Here is a 7,199-nt window from a genome sequence, read left to right on the forward strand (position 1 = left end):
AAAGAAGAAAGAGAGGGTGGCTCAGCGGTTAAAGCATCTGCCTGGAGTGCCGGAAACCCGGGTTCCACCCCTGGGTCGGGAAGATCCCCTGGAGAAGGAAATGGCAACCGACTCCAGTACTCTTGCCTGGAGAATCCCATGGAGGGAGGAGCCTGGTAGGCTACAGTCCATGGGGTCGCGAAGAGTCGGACACGACTGAGCGACTTCACCTTCTCTTTTTAAGCCTTAGGTCTTAACTTTTGTTAAGGAAAAACTACTCAAAGTTTGGAAATAGGCTAAAAGGAATTATTGCATTTCTTTTTAATATTTTGGGGCATTGCCTAGCAGGTCTTATCAGTGATTATCCAATTCTTTAGAGGAGTGTACTTTTATTTCATTTATTATTTAGAACATTTAAAAACTATGGGTTTCCCTGATAGCTCAGTTGATAAAGTATCCACCTGCAATGCTGGAAACTCCAGTTCGATTCCTGAGTCAGGAAGATCAGATGGCGGAGGGATAGGCTACCTACTCCGGTGCTCTTGGGCTTCCCTTGTGGCTCAGCTGGTAAAGAATCTGCCCGCAATGAGGATTATCCAATTCTTTAAAGAGGTGTTCTTTTATTTCACTTATTATTTACTATTGAGGGCTGAGACGGTAAAGCGTCTGCCTGCAATTCAGGAGAGTCGGGTTCGAGCCCTGGGTTGGGAAGATCCCCTGGAGAAGGAAATGGCAGTCCACTCCAGTACTATTGCCTGGAAAATCCCAAGGACAGAGGAGCCTGGTAGGCTAAAGTCTATGGGGTCGCAAAGTGTCGGACACGACGGAGCGACTTCACTTTTCATTGATCAAAAACACTTAAAAAGTATGTAAGGCTAGATGTTAATTTGTAGAAGGCTGAGACTGAAACCGAGAGAAGGGCCGTGTTGGGATCCCAGGCATGGAGAGCTTTCTGATCCCCTTTTCTCGTAGGCAAGACTCCTGCCTCCCGTCACCTTCCTTGATTTAGAAAGAGCTGATTTGAATAGTTGCTAATTAAGGGCTTCCTTAGTGACTCAGGAGTAAAGAATACCTCTGAGTCTCTTACTCTGTCTTGCATCGACAGGATTCTTTACACTAGCGCCACCTGGGAAACTCAAAAGTACCTTTCTTCCCACACCGGGAGTTGAACCCGGGCCGCCTGGGTGAAAACCAGGAATCCTAACCGCTAGACCATGTGGGAGAAGACGAAGGAGGGGCGGCCAAGAAGCTACTTGAGGTACGATGAAAGGGACCAGAGTTGTTCAAGTTCAGGAGAGGAACCACCTGATTGGAGGTTAAGGGAGTGCAAGCAGTTTCACACCCAAGCTTGTCAAGTGGTGGTTTAGTCCAACTCTTGCGACACCATGGACTGTAGCCGCCCAGGGTCCTCTGTCCATGGGATTCTCTAGGCAAGAGTACTGGAGTGGGTTGCCATTTCCTTCAAAGACCCTACATTTGACCCACTGTTATAAAAACCATCATTAAGTTCTCTGGATTTGAGACACGTAGGTTTTCGAGACAAAAGCCCCGTGTGTGTCTCCCTTCGTCCGGCAAAGCAATAAAGCTATCCTTTCCTGCTTCACCCAAAACTTATGTCTCTGGGCTTTGATTCAGCAAGGGTGTACACAGAGGCCGAGCTTTCGGGTAAGATTAACCCAAATGCTTTCTGTCTAGAAAGAAAGAAAGTGAAGTCGCTCAGTCGCGTCCGACTTTTTGCGACCCCATGGACTGTGGCCCACCAGGCCCCTCTGTCCATGGAATTTTTCAGGCAAGAATGCTGGAGTGGGTTGCCATTTCCTTCTCCAGGTGGTCTTAACCTAGGGATCGAACCTCGGTCTCCCGCATTGCGAGCAGACGCTTTACCATCTGAGCCACCACGGAAATCCCCTGCTACTCTGTCCAATAGCAATACAAAACATTTTTTTTACTAGAAAAAGATAATTCCAGGGCTCTAGTTGCAGCTCAGTGGTAAAGAATCCTCCTGCCAATGCAGGAGACACGGGTTTGATCCCTAATCTGGGAAGATCCCACACGCCGAGGAGCAGCTAAACCCGTGCGTGCGTGCTAAGTCGCTTCAGTCGTGTCTGACTCTTTGTGACCCCACGGGACTGTAGCCCGCCAGGCTCCTCTGTCCATGGGATTTCCCAGGCAAGAATACTGGAGTGGGCTGCCATTTCCTCCTCCAGGGGATCTTCCCAACCCAGGGATGGAACCAATGTCTCTTAGGTCTTCCTGAAGTGGCAGGCGTCTTCTTCACCACTAGCGCCCCTTGGGAAGCTAAGCCCGTGAGCCGCAGCTATTGAGCCTGTGTTTTAGAGCCGGGGAGCCACAACAACTGAGTCCACGTGTTGTAACTACTGAAGCTCGCCAACTCAACAGGAGAAGGCACTGCAATGAGAAACCGGCGCACCGCCAGTATAGAGCAGCCCCCACACGCCGCAATTAGAGAAAAATCCTAGCAGCAATGAACACCCAGCACAGCCAAAAATAAAATAAATTAAAAAAGAAAAAGACAACTCCAAAGATTATTGTGTTATTGCCCTTTGGGCATTAATTGGATTTTCTTTCTTTTTTTTTTCTTTTTGATTATCGATCATTCATTCTCTCTGTTGAGATCGTATCCACTGATCTGTTTCCCCCTCCCCGTCCCAACACTATGCAGCTTTCAAGATTCTGGTTCCCTTGCAAGAGATTAAACCCGGGCAGGCCACAGCAGTGAATGCCTTGAATCCTAACCACTGGGCCACCAAGCAACTCCCATCTCCTGATCTGTTTTTATGGTCACTGATCATTTCCTTGGTTATATCCAACTTAATGTTAATCACACCCAAAGCATTTTTGACTGCAGATACAGCATTTTCAGTTTGGGGATTTCAACTTGGTTTTTCTTTTATAGCTTCCATCTCTCTCCTGAAATTTCCCATCTCTTCAGTCATGATGCAGATCTTCTGATAAATTCATCCATGTTATTTCAACTTTTTGCTAATTTCAACGTTTGAGTCATTTGTGGGTATCTTTAGATTGACTGATGGTTCTCCTCATTACAGATCACAGTTTCCTGTTTTGTTGAATGTCTAATCACTTTTAAAAATTAATTGATTATTTATCTTTGGCTGCGCTGGTCTTCATTGCTCTTTCCTCGGGCTTTCTCTGGTTGCAGCAAGTGGGGACTGCTCTTTGCCATGACACACGGGCTTCCCGCTGCAGTGGCTTCTCATCATGGAGCACAGGCTCTAGGTGCCCAGTGTTCAGGAGCTGCAGCGCCCGGGCTCATTAGTTGCTGCTCTTGGGCTCTGGAACGTGGGCTCAGCAGTTGTGATGCACGGGCTTAGCTGCTCCACAGCATGTGGAAGAAGAAGCCCTTCCCAGACCAGGGATCAAACCCACGTCCCCTGCATTGGCAGGCAAGTTCTTCTCCTCTGCACCACCAGGGAAGTCTGAAAGTCTAATAATTTTATTATATACTTGACATTGTGGAAGATATGTCATAGAAACTAGATTCTGTTATCTTCCTCTGAAGAGTATTTTTTATTCTAACCGGGACACGGAAGTAACCTAATGCTCATTGACAGATGAATGTGGTACATATATACAGTGAAATATTACTCAGCCATAAAAAGGAATGAAATTGGGTCATTTATGGAGACGTGAATGGACCTAGAGTTTGTCATACAGAGTGAAGTGAGTCCAAAAGAGAAAAACAAATATTGTATATTAATGCATATATGTGGAATCTAGAAAAATGGTACAGATGAACCTATTTGAAAGGCAAGAATAAAGATGCCGACAGAGGACAGATGTGTGAACACGGGGAGGATGGGCGCGGGGTGCATTAGGAGATTGGGATTGATATATGTGCACTGTCGTGGATAAAAGAGATAGCTAGTGGAAACCTGCTGTATAGCGCAGGTTGCTCAACTTGGTGCCCTGTGGTGACCTAGGTGGCTGGGATGGTTGCTGGGGAGGAAGATCCATGAGGAAGTGGATAAATGTATACAGCTAGCTGAAGTGAATGGACATATTCACTTCATTGTACAGTGGAAATGAACACAACACTGTAAAGCAGCTATAACACAATTTTAAAAAAAAGGAAATTTTACAAACACTTCAGAAAACAATTTGGCCTTACTGAAAAAATTAAAGATGTGCAAACTTTATGACCCAGCATTTCTACTCCAAACAGTTGTATGCATGTACCAAGAGACATGTTTAAAATATTCATAACAGTATTCTTTCTACTGTCAAAAACTTGAACCTAAACCTAAATGTCTGTCATCAGGATAAGGGATAGATTGTAATATGTTTCCAAAGTGGGATATTTTGCAAAAAGAAACAGGATTAAGTACAGCTCCATTCAACAAAATAGATGACACAGAAATCTAAAGTTGAGTTTAAAAAAACAAGTTGCAAAGACTATGTACAATCTGATGGCTTTCCTGGGGGCTCCAATGGTAAAGAATCTGCCTGCAATGTGGGAAACCCAGGTTCAATCCCCAGGTAGGGAAGATCCCCTGGAGAAGGGAATGGCTAACCTCTCCATCATTCTTGCCTGGAGAATTCTTTGGAGAGAGGAGCCTGGCAGGGTACAGTCTGTGGGGTCATAAAGAGTTGGACACGACTGAGAGGCTTTCACTTCAATTTCGCTTCACACAATATGAGCTCATATATTAAAAGCTGAAAAAACCCCAGCAAAACTAAACAATGTATTATTTTAGGAAAGCACACGTTTATGACAAAATTATTTTTAAAGTGAGGAACATTCGGGAAAGTGGTTCGCTTATGGGCCGATGGTGGAGAATAGAAGATAAGATAGGGAAGGAGTGAGGAGGTAGATTATTAAACAGCGCTGGTAATGCTCCAACTCTTGAATTAGGGCATGTTCAGAGCCACTTTTTAGAAATGTTACTTTTTTTTTTTTTGGCTGCTCTAGCTCTTTGTTGAGGTACAAGGGCTTCTTCCAGTTGTGGCGCACAGGTTTAGTTGCTCCATGGCATGTGAGATCTTAGTTCCCTGACCAGGGATGGAACTCCTGTCTCCTGCATTGCAAGGCGGATTCTCAACCACTGGATCACCAGAAAAGTCCAAAAATGTTCCATATTTCACTTAGAAAAGAAAGAGAAGTCGCTTAGTCGTGTCCAACTCTTTGTGAGCCCATGGACTGTAACCTACCAGGCTCCTCTGTCCATGGAATTTTTCAGTCAAGAGTGCTGGAGTGGGTTGCCATCTCCTTCTCCAGGGGATCTTCCTGACCCTGGGATTGAACCTGGGTCTCCCTCATTGCAGGCAGACGCTTTACCATCTGAGCCACCAGGGAAGCCCCCACATTCACACATTTCACTCGGTATTTTACAAATACAGCACAATGTGGCAGAGAAAAATTCCTGGCCATATTATATCATTGAACTCCCTAATAGCTGGGATGCAAAAGACTAATATTTTCAAAGTGCTGAAGGCAAAGAACTTTGGAACAAGAATTTTATCTCTAGTTATACTGTCATTTAAATACTCCAGGAAAATAAATATTTATTCAAGACCTCAGGAATGTTGCCATGAAAGACCTTCTTTGATATCCCTCCTAAAGTAAACACAGAGCAAGAAGAGAACTGAATCCAGGAGAAAGCGATGAGATATGGGGAATAAGGGAGAATATACGACTTAATAAATTTTATCAGGATCTAAATAGTGATTTCTCCCCTTCCTCCCCTCTCTCCCCTCAAAAAACAAAGCAAAACAAAAATAAACAAAAAACCCCCAAATATTGCAAAAGTCAGAACTTAAAACTCTATGAGCTCTTAGCTAGTAATCAGAGAAATCCAAATGAAAACAACACTTAGATAATATTTTATATCTGTCATAATGCCAAAAAGTAGAAACTCAAGGCAATTCAAACAGCCAGTAAAGATACGGAGAAAACAGAATTTTCCACAAATTGCTGATGGAGGGAGGCATAAATTATGTGTGCTTTGTCCCAAAATGCTGTACATAGATAAGTATATCTATGTTTGTCCTGTGACTCACCAATTCTACTCCTGAGTATATATGCATATACCATCTCACTCCCTCCACTCCCCACCCCCCAAATGCCAAAAAGACCTTTCACACATATTAATAAGGTGTAAGTTTCAGAAGGGAGAAGGCAATGGCCACCCACTGCAGTACTCTTGCCTGGAGAATCCCATGGACCGAGGAGCCTAGTAGGCTGCAGTCCATGGGGTCACTAAGAGTCGGACACGACTGAGCGACTTCACTTTCACTTTTCACTTTCATGCATTGGAGAAGGCAATGGCAACCCACTCCAGTGTTCTTGCCTGGAGAATCCCAGGGAAAGAGGAGCCTGTTGGGCTGCCGTCTATGGGGTCGCACAGAGTGGGACACGACTGATGCGACTTAGCAGCAGCAGCAAGTTTCAGAAGAGGGCGTACCTGGTGCTTCAGTGGAAAAGAATCTGCCTACCAATTCAGGAGACGTATGCTCAGTCCCTGCATTGGGAAGATCCCCTGGAGAAGGAAATGGCCACCCACTCCAGTATTCTTGCCTAGGAAATCCCATGAACACAGGAGCCTGACAGACTACAGTTCTTGGGGTCACAAAAGACCTGGACCCACACAAAAACATAATGGTAAAAAAGAAGAGTCAGACACGACTTAGTGAATACAAACGACAATAAAGTTTCATGTTGTGTATGTAGCTGAAGCTGGAGGCAAACTGTGCGTCCACCATTAAGGAGACAGATGAGAAAATGTGGCCTTTGATGGCACACTATACAGAGATCAAATTGCCAACATCCGCTGGATCATGGAAAAAGCAAGAGAGTTCGAGAAAAACATATATTTCTGCTTTATTGACTATGCCAAAGCCTTTGACTGTAATGAAAGTGAAAGTGGAGAGTAAAAAATTTGGCTTAAAGCTCAACATTCAGAAAACGAAGATCATGGCATCTGGTCCCATCACTTCATGGGAAATAGATGGGGAAACAGTGGAGACAGTGGCTGACTTTATTTTTGGGGGCTCCAAAATCACTGCAGATGGTGATTGCAGCCATGAAATTAAAAGACGCTTACTCCTTGGAAGAAAAGTTATGACCAATCTAGACAGCATATTCAAAAGCAGAGACATTACTTTGCCGACTAAGGTCCATCTAGTCAAGGCTATGGTTTTTCCTGTGGTCATGTATGGATGTGAGAGTTGGACTGTGAAGA

At 44.5% G+C, this 7,199-nt stretch overlaps 1 non-coding gene across 1 annotated transcript; it reads right to left on the minus strand.

The window, feature by feature from the left end:
• Window positions 1–1,129: 1,129 nt before the first annotated feature.
• Window positions 1,130–1,201, minus strand: TRNAE-UUC (transfer RNA glutamic acid (anticodon UUC)). Its single transcript has one exon. It is a non-coding gene; the product is annotated as a tRNA-Glu (tRNA).
• Between the last annotated feature and the right edge of the window lie 5,998 nt (window positions 1,202–7,199).

This window comes from Capricornis sumatraensis, chromosome 3 (genome assembly GCF_032405125.1).
Source record: "Capricornis sumatraensis isolate serow.1 chromosome 3, serow.2, whole genome shotgun sequence".
Classification (NCBI taxonomy): Eukaryota; Metazoa; Chordata; class Mammalia; order Artiodactyla; family Bovidae; genus Capricornis; species Capricornis sumatraensis.